Here is a 15,024-nt window from a genome sequence, read left to right on the forward strand (position 1 = left end):
GAAGTCATCATTTCGAAGTAAAATTTGTATTTATATGGTTCCAATTATATCATAATATTTGTGAAATCGGAAACCTACAGTGTACACAGAATTTTTTTATCGATTTCATTTTATCTAGTATGGCGTGTGATAAGACCGTCGTTATGAACGTAATATTGTGCAACTGTGATTGTCCAATGCTAACATATTGCACGGTGAAAGAATATAATTTTTCATTGTTTTGTGCGTTTAATGTGTATGCGTGTGTTATTAACTCCGACACTCGACTGGAGTTTATCCCTTACGAACAATTAGATATTATTCATAATATTTAAGAATAAAAATGGTTTATTAAATGAATCATTATAATTGATTAAAACAACAATACTCCAAAATATATAAACACGATTTGCTAAAACGATTATTCGTATCGGTACAGTAAATGCTGGTATGTTTTTATACCTATATCTGTTAGTTTGTTTTTCTGAAACATTTAAATATAACGAGGCTGATAGTGCAGTATCGGTTAGTGTTTTATTTTCAATCGTCCAACAGTGTTTCGCGTCGTCGGCGTTCGACCGTGAAGGACGGTTTCATATCATTCGCTTTGATTTGAAGTCTGACTCTCAACCGCTACATTTTGGTGCAAGCAACAATACCTTATTTTACTATATTCTACATTAATCACGTGTCAATGTATGAAAGATGAATGTTCTTAAAAAATTAATATATATTAATAGTTATTGACAACATGTTTACTTATATTTCGTGACATATTTTATCAGTTATTAAAAATATTAATAAAATATAAATATTTGTAAAAAAAAACACCTCAAACAGTAACTATCAAATTAATCAGCTTAGAATGGTGGTACAAACTAAACAATAAGCGAGGTGTCAAATGTCTAACCAATTATTTTTGATATCATGTCATCAACTCGAATAACTAATTCATCGGCAACTTTGTCTTATTCTTGAATAAATTACGTTATAACTTAATATTGCTTGATGTTTGACCTTTGAAGCCTCCGATAGGATAGATATTTTCTCGTTATATTCGCGCGTTTACGTCTTAAGTACTCCGTATTTGCATATCAAATAAAAATAGTTTTTACTGAACTTGAAAAAATTACGATGTTCTCATTTTTGACTTTATCTTTTACGACTTATTGTAATCTCCATTTTAATTCTCAGATTCACTGTAATATTAACAATTTCTGTTATTCTTGTATTAGGCACCTTATAAAAAATGTAGTTTTTAATAAGAAAACTGACCGCTATTCTACTCCTATCTCTCTCTTAAGGAAGAGGAAGCCTATGTCCAAATAACAGCAGATCTAACTTGCTCAAAATTTCGGTGTAGCCTGAATGGGAAAATCAGGTTGACTTACACTACTACATTAATAAATATATAATAGGTACTGCTTCCAAGTGAAGTTGTGTTCTGGTAAGGTAGCAAGACATCCTGGGGAGGGCCGAGTCGGAAACGCGCTTGAATCTTGGCCTGGTGTTGCAGTCCATAGATCATGGTAGCATCAGTCCGATCGTGATCTCTTTAATCATCTTAGTTAATACTACGATTAAATGTAACGGCGATACAGGCAATAGTGCATATAACCGCAAAAATAATACTGTTGGACTTACCTTATGTTAATGCTTTAAATAAGATGTTTTATATATATAACTGTATTATATAGAAATATATTGTATGGTAACTAATTTAGAGATAAGTTTTGAGATAGTAATTTTATGATATCAGCTGGTTCAATTTACATACAGAAAAAGATTTCACGTGAAACTGAGAATCTTAGTGAATTATTCGAGCCACTGGAGCGACGATTTCCTATTTATGGTTCCCCGCTATTGTACCTTTATTTGTATTAAGGTAGTAAGCGTAAAGAAATAACGCGTTGGATGACCTCTGTTAATGTGATATTCTGTAAAAAATGTCTGATCTACACGAGCGACAAAACATTCGAAAACGAACAAACGTTTTTAAAACAAAATTATCAAATACCTTTTGTATATATGAAATTTTCCATAGTACTCGTAACAGTATATAAAGATATAAACTTTGCTTAATACGAAATACATATATATATGTACCTGTCATATTATAATGCAGTAACAGTTTTCGATGTAACACTCAACTAAACTTAATATAAAAATTAACACATTGAAAAATAGCGAAAGAAATAGATACTAACATATAAATATTAACATATTAAATAATTAGAACGTCCATAAAAAATCAATCACAACTACAACTCATGAACATATCCATAACATTCAATTAAATTTATTAGGAGAGAGGTGAAATATGTAAATATATAATCAGTTTATTGCATTGAGCAGATCTTCTATTAATTAATAAACGAAATTGTAGCAAATTTAGTTCTTGAAACCAGGACATAAGAGTGACTTTATGTATAGACATATGTTTAGTAAATTTACATGAAATTTGTTGAATTAAAACGCACAATTTCTTTTTTTAAAGAAACGGTTGTAGTTACATACATTTACGTACTATGAAAATATTTTTTGTGCTTAGAATTTCTAACAGAAAAATAATATTCAAAAATAGACCTCACTCAGGTATAATATTAGACATAAATAGCGTAAGTGTATAGGAAATTAAATTTTAGAAATCTTCGACCCAAATTGTAGGATAAGCATTTATTAACTACTTAGCTGAGGTGTTATTCCGAGTCAATTTAATGCTAACAGAACAATAGCTATATTGACTCTAAAAATAATTTTACCATTAAATTTATAATTATAACAGTATATAGTCATTATCTGCCAGTTATTAAACAGATTATGTGCACTGATCAAGGTCTATTTTTTAAACTAGTCTTTATTCTATCAATAAAATTAAATAAAAAAAAAAACAAGAAAGTCTTTTCTTTTACATAAATAAATAATTGTTTACGTAAGTGAAACATTGTCAGTTCATACAGTTTCTATTTTTCAATTGCAGCATTCCGCCTTTCAATACTTTCCTGTGCTAATACGCGCACTGTACCAGCATAACAAGCTCCTTCATCATACGGTTACTAGAGTTCAGTTAATATTATTCAAGTGGAAAGGGTACGGTGGGCTAGAGGTCTCGGTTAAGTGGTTTTTCTTTAGCGGAAGGCGTCTTGATTCCGGACAATGGCCGCCGATCTACGTTCCCAGCTCATTACGTATTTACTATGAAACTTCTTTAGATTTGTTGTGAATTTTTTATTGTACTAAAACGCACTGCGGAAGGAGACGATAAGTGTGTGAGAATATTAGGCTATTGAAATAGTTATATTAACCTATAACGTATTCTTATGTATACGCGTAGCTTAGAATAATGATTTTTCAAAAGTACAATATTGACACTACGAGATCGGCGCAAATATTTTGTGTTATTATTATTGCTCGTCTATATTGAAATATTTTTTTGACTGCGATATTGACTGATGTAATATGATGATTTTTATGATACGTATACGACTATATATTTTAACTCTGTAAATCGCGAATATCATTGAAGTATTTTCTGTAAGGTTAATTTAAATATAAAAATTAAAATATAATAAGAAAAATAAATCTGTTATCTATAGAAGCTTCTTATTGGTTTTTGTACCGAAATATAAAACAATTTTAAACGTAATATTCAACTGTTTTAATATGGTTTGTTGGTTTGCTGTTTTATTTGTACTATTCGTTTGTAAGGGGCATTTATTTAAATATATATGTTATTATTTTAATACCGCCTATTTTATTTAAAAAAAAAATCCTATATTTGCACCCGAATAGAACACAGTCACCCAGGTGTTATAAATTTATAACTTTGAAATGTTCAGCATAAAGTGTTACGCATTATTTGTATGAGATTACAGCGCTTAAAGTTTAAAATATTATTCCTTAAGCTAACAATAAATAACCTTAAGCTTCTGTTATTTGTAAGATGATTTTTGTAATATTGATAATAAATAAGTTTGTCTGTAACAAAATTATCTAAAAATGTATGCAGTTTCTGAGCAAACACCATATATAACCTTTACTGTATAACACAAGTACCTAAAGGTACATTAAGAAATATATTACACGTTGACGTTCAACAAGCTGTATGCTCATCTTTCTCTATTGCATGGCTTGCAAATCACACATGAATTGACGCCGACTGTTATTATGATAGGTAAATAGGTAAATCTAATGGCATTTAAGTCGACTCACAACTCAGTTGCGTCAACCGAACGATATGACTGACATTTGTTCGCTTCGACTATTGGTCAATCGCTTACAAAGAGGTAACGAAATAATTGAGACTAATCTAGTAATAACAAATTGCTATTGTAATACAAATACTGACGTCATGAAGTATATAAACTGCTAAGATCAATAAAATAGTAATTTTTGGTCCTGGTCAGTTTTGGTTTTTAACTGTTTGCTTAAAAACGTGTAAGTTGCGATGACTTTTGCTTTATGAAAAACTATTTGTATGTGTCTTTTTTAGTGTTATGTTTAACTGTCTTAAAATTTCTGTAATGGCTTTATAATTTATTTAATTCAATAGCGGTCGCAGTCCATAATTCATTGTCTGGAACACAAGCAACGTGTATTCATTTGACGCGGCAGGTTAATGTAAAATTCAGATGTGTCTACATTGTATATTTATGGATTCATTATTATTTACGCTATCACATACCCGCAATCATTTACTATATCAGTTGTTACATTATTCCGATGCGGTTAAAATTATTATTACCTATCTGAGTGTGCTGGTTAACTAGTTCGTGTGAATGACTTTGTTAAATTTTATCAATGTTTTCGGACAACTCTTTTATGTTCATTAGATAGACGCTATTTTAAAAGATTTCATTTTAAGGGAAGATTGTTTGTAATTATTGTTATATATACAACAATGATTTGTGTATTTTTTTATGATTATTAATATAACATCATGTACCTAACTACAAAACTCAAACAAATATTTCTATGAGCGGTGATATTTTCTCCTCTAATACGCGAAGCTTGTACAAAAACCATTTACAATAACTTCTGTAATCCGTACAGCCCTCGATTTTTTTTTTTTAATATTAATTGCTTTTTCGTCTCTGGAATGGATGATGCTAAATATGTTAGGTTCTATTTAAGATTCGGCAACTATACCTACAATCCTATATTGTATTGTTTATTGTTAGAGTTTTGAAAGTGATTAAAGAAAATCGTCATTATATTTAACATTTACGTGATATCCCGCCCAGTAAAATATATGTAGTAATAAATAAAATTAATTATATCTTCATCGATATGCATGTAAAATCCTCGAAAACATGCAAAACCAGGCGCATGCGCATCCTCAAAACGGGTAGTTAAAGGTTGATTTCGCTGTTGCTTCGTATAAGGAAATAACCTTGGTGCTTGTTATTTCAAAAATAAAAATATTAATAAACAATGTTGAGCAACGATTTGTCACGTGTCATATGGGACATGGCGGCTTGATTTATTGAACTTTTAATTTTTTTAACATTTGTTTTGCATTGTTAATTTGTAAAAATTTATGAAAAATACGGAAATCTAGAAAATAGAAAAGAAATAATTGGATTTATCATCATTATCATCATTACAGCCTATACAGGCCACTGCTGGACATAGGCCTCCACAAGTTTACGCCAAAAATAACGTGAACTCATGTGTTTTGCCCATGGTCACCACGCTGGGCAGGCGAGTTGGTGACCGCAGGGCTGGCTTTGTCGCACCGAAGACGCTGCTTTTCCGTCTTCGGCCTATGTATTTCAAAGCCAGCAGTTGGATGGTTATCCCGCCACCGGTCGGCTTTTTAAGTTTCAAGGTGGTAGCGAAACTGTGTTATCCCTTAGTCACCTCTTACGACACCCACGGGAAGAGAAGGGGTGGCTATATTCTTTAGTACCGTAGCCACACAGTACGCACATTCGATTTATATTTGGGTGTTAGTAGAATACCTTTAAAAATGCTTCCGGCATTGCGCATGGCTCATGGCTCTGAAGTTTCCGTAAAGATTAATGGACCCTTGTCCATGTTAATACTTTTTCTAAAATAAGGAATACCTATGTAAATCTTATAACGATTTAGTAACGCCATTCGTCGCCCGGGCGAAATGCTTTTGAGATATACGACTTTTTGTTGTATTTAAAGAGCTTATACTAATATTAATGAATGTGCAAGTAAAAGTATTCATACATTATATTCATATTATTTATACATTTATTATATTTCATACAGCATTAGCAGTTACTTACCTCTACTTACTATTAATCTGATATAAGGTGTCAAGTATTTCTTGTAAACAGTATAGTTAAAAGGTATTAGAGTAATTAAATAAATATCAAGTATTCTAATCGAACGTGAAAATCTTCAATCTGAAAAAGTGTAAATTAAAATTAATTTTTTATTAAGTTTATTAGTGTATAATCAATTACATCAGTACCGGGAATTTTGGTGTGAACTTGGGGAGTCCTATGACCAGCAGTGGACAGCAATAAGCTGAAGTCATGATGATGATCATGATGTGATAATACACTAAAAATTATTTTGTACACATTAAAAATTTCAATATACAGCGATTGCAAGTTTCTCACATACCCGACAGGTCGTATTAATATTAAATAAAGATTTACATAAAATCGAACTACTCAATATGGGTGTATAATGACAAACTTTAATAGAACTGCCAAAAATTGTTTGTTAATAGACCCACAGAGTAATATCCTACAGCCTTGAGGAAGTTACCAAAGATTAAGTCGTTAAACTTTTGAATAAAAAACTATGTGAAGGTGTTATTTCAACGTGGGTGAAGTTAACTTAACTAATGAACTACATTGTCTTATTACTTTAAAAGGCAGTACAAGATTTTATTCGTGTTATTTTCATCAGTACATTGTACCTGCAAACTAATGTAGGCGGGTTGAAACTCCATTTCGGTTTATTCGAGAACCTTATTTCTTTGAAAGTAAATAGACAGAGTTATATAGAAAAGAGAGCTGAATATATTAATAATCAAATTTATTTTTTTTAATACAATTCATTTTCGATTGTATTTCAGTTGCCGTTAAGTATCGTAACTTAGTAATTATCACAGCTCCAGAGAGACAAAACAATTTGACTAATCAGAAAAAGATTTTAACAGTAGATGATGGAGTACTGTCTGTTGTACGCGGGCTATCTCAATCTGAACAATACAACAAATTTTGAACAATTACGTGTTCATAGTTGGTAAAGGCAAATGATAAATATATTTGCATTTGTACGTCCACACCTCCACACCCACTACACGTATTTATTTCACAATAATTGGCTCTTTGTCATTGCAAGTTACGGTTTCACATTACTCGTTGATGTCATCGAGTGATCTGAAGTGATTTAATTTTCCAGTTTTATGCCTCACTTGCTGTCATTACGGTTGGCGTGCAGTTGACTAGCGCGACGGGTCCGTATCTTAATACACAGATGTTATCTCGATTATTTACATATATTTTGACATGGAACGTTAAATGTTAATTCTGGACGTAACAAAGAAGTCGAGTGCGTGATTGCTGCTGAGTTTTACCAAACAAGGCTGAAGGCCTTGGGATCCACTCGGCGGTATTGGTTGTTTTAATATGGGTAATTGCGGTCTGATTAAGAATTGTGTCTGACCGCTACACCCACGTCGTTTGATGGCCGGTCGACTAATTTTGTTACACTTTTTATTGAGTCTACCTACTCTTTCCAATGCTAGGACGTATCTAAACTACGCTTACTGTAATAATAATTAATAAAATCTAGGCTAAGTTGATTATTGCTATGTGATGTCATGTATACGACAAGCCGTTTTAAAGGTCATCTAGCACATTAAATCAATCAGCTAAGCGAGTGTGTTGTACGTGTTATATTCACGCGAGGCAAATATTTGCACTAGATAGAGAATTTCTATTGTAACACGTATTTAAATGTATCTCGCAGTGTATCTTTTTTAAACTGAATATATTATGAGATATTTACATGTGATGTGTTAACATTTTTTGCTACATTTTTATCACGTACTATTAATGTATTCGAATTATAATAACCATTAACAATATTTATCATTTTTGATTAAATCAAATGTAGATGACTACAGCAAAGGCTTAACTCCAATTGATGAAACTGTTTCTCTTTATTTCTGCTTAGATCTTTCGCTTAAATTGACAAAATAAAATATATTATAGTAGGTACCTATATAACTCAAATATACTAGAATATTATAGTTACCCATATTGGCTATATTTAGAAACTCTATTTGAAAGAAGCTACTGAATAGACTTACGTAAGGGAAAACAAATAATAGATGTTATTTTTGGTGTATCTGTGTTCTTGATACCTACTTAATTATTTTTATGTATCTAATACCTAACTGAGTTATAAAAGGAAACATCTTCATCATTTCTTTAGTAAGCAATAAAATTCAAGATTTATAATTAATAAACACGTTTTACTACACATAAGTCTATTCCTAAGGTAGGGAATTCAATGCATTTGTTATAGGTACATAGGTACAGCCGACTTATTAATTACCTCACACACTGCTTGCTCTTTATTCCATTTTAATGTCAACCTGCCCTTATTAAAAAATCCTACATTATATACAGGTTGAAACTTCCCTAAGTAATATTCAGTTTCGTGGTTTTTTGTCATTTATTTTAATAATTGTTATTTATTTCATATACGTACTACAGTTGTTTCATTTCTACAAATATAACTTCTATCAAAAGAGATGATTAGAAAATGAATCCACATCCTCACTGCACTTCGCTCCTGCTTTACTTGGCGGTCTCATGCAGCTTCTAATTTAAATTAATTTAAAGTGTCCAATTGCATTTTTTAATGATGAAAAGATTTAAATAAATATTTGATATGTGTCATTGGAATTCAGATCTTTGTTCCAGGTTCATCGGTTGGAGGTGTGAATGCAGAAAGTGTCTGATGCTCGGATCTTGTTAAGAGAACAACTATTATAAAGTACTATTTTTACACAATTTAGATGGAATGAAAACAGTTTTTTATTTTATTTTTCCGATTTATTATGTTTGGTAGCTGTTCTGGCTTCTTCTACATCTTCTGCTTCTCTCTGGTGGTAAGAAGACAAGGTTACAAACTCTTAATGCCTTACAACTCAGAAGGTTGAGCTATTCATTGTAACCCACGCATTATAGTATTCTAGCCAAGCAAGCAAGTGTCGTATCAAACAGCTACTTTAGAGAAAACGATGAAATCTTCGAGCCAGAAGCCAATATCGTCCCTTGCCCTACCCTTATCTTCCTCAATTTTAAATAATTTCCCTATATTAAAAAATCATACTCAACTATTATTTTTATTAATAAAAACGTACTTTGCAGACTGTATGAACCTCACAACTGGGATGCGCTTTTATGGTCTTGGCTTGACACAGACCGTCAATTTGACTCATAATATGTACCTGCCTACTACGAGTGTATATACGTTAACGTTTAATAGTAATATCACAGTGATTCACAAACTAAACATTGTTTCTATCTATTCACTACCATTGTTATTAGGTAATGTTCGGATCGCCTTATTGTCACCGGGGCTTCGAAAAGAAGGCAAATTTTAAAACATTGTATAGGATATATTGTTAAATGACGACAGCTAACGTTTTTTTTTTCATTATATCGAACATAAGAATAATAGATAGAAGTTACAACCAAAAAGAGCGATAGATAAAAAACAGAACAACCTTTTCAAGTGACTGAGACTTTCATTTGGGTTTTATTAATGACGTTATCTTTATTTTTATTAATTCCGATTATTAACGTAAATTACTATTGCACAGCAAGATTTTTTCTTTACACAATATATTATATTTGTAAGTAATTTCTTCTAAGGATTTAATCTGGATGTTTAGCCTTCAAGCATATTAAGTATTGATTCTTAAAACCTCTAGTAATGTGTTAGTTTATTAACTGAGGTAGAGCACAGCAGGAATTTCCTGCGCAAAATATGGAGCAGCCCGACTGGGGTAGTACCTCGACCTTACAGAAGACCACAGCTAAATAATACTGTTTCAAGCAGTATTGTGTTCCTGTTGGTGAGTAAGGTGACCAGAGCTCCTGGGGGGATTGGGGATTGGGTCGGCAGCGCGCTTGCGATGCTTCTACCATCTAATCTCTTACCATCAGGTGAGCGGTACGCTTGTTTGTAGACCTAGTGGTATAAAAAAAAAGAACAACAGTAAAAATATGGTATTAAAAATTATTTTGGACAAAAATTGCGAATCGCATGTTTTAAAAGATTGTGTTTAAACGACGCGTGTCGTTTTATGTCGTTACCTGCCTCTGGCGACCTACGGGGCCGCAGGATCGTCGATGCGACGCATCAACGGCTTTTTACATTGGCGTTTAAAACCGTTTATTTTTTGTTTATTATTTTCTGTTTCTAGAATAAAAATATTTATCTAAATATGATCTTTTCAGTGTTATCTGTAGATCATAGATAAAAATAAGTGTAATCTTAATTTTAAATATAATGTGACATATTTAGTCAGAGAAAAATTAAGGAACATACATCAATTTTATTGACCTAACCCAGTTGAACATACCGCTCCCCACGCCACAGTCGCCAGCAAAAATTTTGCATACAAGTTCAATTTGGATGACAATGCATGGTTAAATTAGTGACGTCATTCTAAATCCAACATGGCAGCATGTCCAAGATGGCGGATTAGTTATATTTAATACACTTTTACAATATGGGTAACAAATGAAAGATTACTTGTCTTAATAAACAAGTAAATTAAATAACTTGATGTGATTGATTTCAACTATTAAAAATTACACACTAAGGAAATACGAGTACTCAAATCTCGCGACAAGTTTTTATATCATATAAATTAAGGAATGACTTAATAAGTAGATAGTAAAAGTTTTAAAGTAAAAATTATTTTTTTTCGTTTTAGCGCATTCAAATAAAAGCTTTTTTTTTTAAAAAGGTTTTTTACTTTTAATTTATATAATATTTATCTTAATTAAATAATGTGTTAAATTTTAAATACCGCCCAGATCCAAGCAGATTAATAACATGATTTGTTTTTCCTTGAAGATGTCTACCGTGGTATTTATATTTCCTTATTTTTTCGCATAATATTTATAAAATAAATATTTACAAACAAGTCTTATTTTACGGTGACCGTTTAGAAGAAATAACCTCTATAATCTTTGCCGTGTTTTACTAACTTTAAAGTATAAAATTGATATAACTAAATGATGATATAAATAATAGAATTATGTGTCTGAATAACATGAAACGTAAAAAGTAGTTAGTACTACCCCAAACTGTGTACCTAATTTGTTTATGCATTTGTGATATTACAATAGGCTTACTTAAATTGAAATTAAACATTTGAATTTGAAAATAAGAGTTTGGAAAAAGAACTATCGCTTATTTTAAACGTTGTCGTTTTTTAAACGTCAATGTACTAATTTGAATTTGTATTATTGGACAATGAGAATGATATGTGCAACACAAAAGAGTTCCAAGAAGCGCCCGTCCCGACTTGTTCGTCCCATTGACTCACTACTTACGTGTTGTTTAATAATAACCATGTTTCCTTTACAAGTTTATAACCATCGAGATACGCTTTATATTGTTTATGTACGAAAGAGTCTCTATATGTTATTTATGTTGTTAATATTATGTCAAAAAATGTTTACGTTACCACCAATACCCTAAATCCCCTTTGTTATCGATGATTTACTTCTCGTATTGATCCTTCAAAATAAATGTGATCATCGAACTCAATATTTTTAGCTAAATTAACTCAAAACCGCTGAATATCTACAATAAAATATATTCAATACAGATTAAAAAAGTTAACACAAATATAGACAATGAAATTATTTTATTGATAATTTTATATCATAAATTTCAATATTTAAAAGACAATCAATTTGATATAAATACTAGAAATAAATTATATATGTATATAGTGTGACAAACACATTGTCACCTTAAAAGAAGATTGATGATATACTGATGATAATTATAATTAACTAGGTATTGTTAATAACAGACTCTGCCTTGGCTTTTTTTTGCAAAACTAGACTAGAAAATTTAATTCTACGATTTTATTCTGACGATAATATCTTAATACTCGCATAGCGTTAGAAGCGAGGTACGGAAGTTGATAATCTTATCATTATAATCGTTTATATCTATCCGTATTCGCAAACCAATAAATATTTTAGTTTGTGAGGATGGTTGATGATAGTCAGCAACGATTGTGTTGAAGCTTTGTAAATTAATTTTATTTATTTACTATTTTATATTTTCTTATTTATATTCTACCTACTCTTTATTGAACACAAAAATTTGATTGACAAAAAAAATTAAAAAGGATTAAAAGGAAATGTACAAAAGTTGCCCTAATTGCTAAAACTGTAATTTTTCCAGGTATAGCCTTAAGTAAGTAACTTTAAGTTTATAATTTTAAACAACTTGTCAGTGAAGACAAATCCAAATGAAACTATAATATATCTGCGAAAGGACAATACAAGTATATCATTTACATTATTTTAATGTTTGAGTTCCTGTAACTTATCATTAGTTCCTAGCTCATGAGTTTTCTACGTTTCACCGTATACAGGGCATCTTATGCAATTCACTTTCACCGTGCGTTAAACGAGAGAGAGTCCCTCAGATTGCTTATTACTAGATTACTTTGAAGTTAGGAAATCGTTACTGTGTTACATATGCGCTATTTCGACACTCGTGTCAACGACATCCAAACAACGTTTTCACTATTCAACAATATTAGAATATTTTAAAAAGAATTTCATTTAACTTGCACTTAAGTAAGTAAAAAACTTGTTATAAGTCAAAGGAATCCTTGAATTCTTTAAATAGATCTCATAATAATGCCTTAATAACAAATATTTGGTAATCACAAGATTCAGTTTTGTAGTTACACTCGGTATTCAAAATAATCCGCGTGCAAAAAGTTTATGCAGCAAAAACTTTATAAATTACACCTAATTATACGACCAACAGAAAACGATAACAAAAAGTGTCTCTTGTTTATTCATCATTTTAAACTTCGTAGTATGACAATAATAAATATTAACAAAAAATCGTGCATTATTTTAGACTCGTAACTTTTTACACGTGAATAAGGAAGAACACATGTAATGTGAAATATTAAAAATAGAATAGTAAATAATTGTATTTATTGTAAATAATAATGCTTGTGAACGTTTGGCCAGTGGCGACCTCTCGCGATGCGCAAGGTTTTCCGTTCAGGAAGAAGGAAAATTGTTCACAATTGTCTCCTTAACAGCCAGCCTTGTAGTGACACTGGCGAACGTATTGTGCTCGTATTTACTGGATTGTTTCGTTGTTTACAAGATGATGGAATTATACTGATTAATAATTTTTCACTGTTTAAATATAAAGAAGTCTCCGTGGTCGTACAAGATTTTCACGTTCTTATCGTCTCGTCTTTGTTATAAGTTCGTGTATATACTATACAAAAATTTTTTTGCTGTTATGTCACACAACACTGCACACTCAATTTACAAATTACGCTGTGTAATTTTTAAACCAAGATGCAAGTATGTAACTTTAACTAAGATATTTTAATCTAAAACAAAGTAAAATAATTACGAAACTTCGGATAGGCGTTGATTCAAAATATAAACTGATATTATGAATCATCGCCTATATATATATATATATATATATATATATATATATATAGTAAAATATAATAATTGTGTTTGCTCGCAAACGAAAAAAAAAACGACTTCAATTACATCAACATCGTAAGTAGACGAACAAAATTAACAAAAGCACTAGTCATCTCTACGATTTTCGAGGGTTTCCCTCGATTTCTCTGGGATTCCATCATCAGATCCTGGTTTCCTTATCATGGTACCACGCCTGGGATATCTCCTTTAAAACAAAAAAAAAAGAATTATCAAAATCGGTTCAGAAAGGATAAATAATCCCCGAACATCATTAAAAAAAATTATATGTATATCATCTCTCATCACCATGGGTAGACTGGTAGAGATCTCTTACAGAGATAAGTTCGCCCTTCAACATAATTTGTAAAAATGACATGTAATTATGTTTTTTTTAAAGTGCAATAAAGAATAAATATATGTATATATATGCGGTCGAATTGAGTAACCTCCTCCTTTTTTGAAGTCGGCTAAAAAATAAATACTATCGAAATATTTTCACATTATTTTTAATATTTTTTAGGCATAAAGGTGCCGAAATATACAATAGCTAAAAATATTCTTGTAAAATTATACTACAAAACATTTTGGACATTAATATGATTATATTTTAGATTAACCTTATTTTACTTAGTCTTTTAATTTATTTTTAAAGCTATAGTTTTTTTTTATATCTGTAAGAAATAATATTATATTACAATAGTATAATTAAATTCGAGATTTTCTCGCACTGTCTGCGATAATTTTGGAGTGATTTATTTTTGATTTTAAAAGTTACTTCAGTTATTAAACTAACTAAAATCTCTCCGGTTTTTTGAATATTATTTATATGTACATAACAAGCTGTGCCCGCGACTTCGCCCGCGTGGAATTTAACAAAAAAGTTATTGTTTAGTTCGCATAGTTATAAAATATATAAATTTCTAAAATAAAAGTACCCTAAGATTCTCCTTATTACAGATAAAAAAAATAAATAATAAAGACGGACAAAAATTGTAAAAAATGTTATTTTGGTAAATGTACCGTGTAATCATCCATATGCATTGAATAAAAAACGGGTATTTTAATATTATTAACTGCTTGCCATATTAGGCCTGTATAATTGGCCTGCACTGTGTCTTAGATATACGAAACGTAACTGGGCTATGAGAGAATGACAGTAAGAAAATGTGTGCTTGCACCTCTTGTCTTTGAGTTTTTGAAGTAAACGTCTTTGCGCGCGCTTGACTTGGGGAGTGAGCTGGTGTATCCGTGACGAGAGCGTTACGAAAAATGTGATTGGCGATTATTTCAGTCGTGTGGTCTAAAGCAC

General features: G+C 30.9%; 1 long non-coding RNA gene across 1 annotated transcript; it reads left to right on the forward strand.

The window, feature by feature from the left end:
- Positions 1-7,369: 7,369 nt before the first annotated feature.
- LOC123655426 lies at positions 7,370-9,010 on the forward strand. Its single transcript, XR_006743398.1, has 2 exons — positions 7,370-7,426; positions 8,904-9,010. It is a non-coding gene; the product is annotated as an uncharacterized LOC123655426 (long non-coding RNA).
- Positions 9,011-15,024: the final 6,014 nt, after the last annotated feature.

Source organism: Melitaea cinxia, chromosome 7 (genome assembly GCF_905220565.1).
Source record: "Melitaea cinxia chromosome 7, ilMelCinx1.1, whole genome shotgun sequence".
Classification (NCBI taxonomy): Eukaryota; Metazoa; Arthropoda; class Insecta; order Lepidoptera; family Nymphalidae; genus Melitaea; species Melitaea cinxia.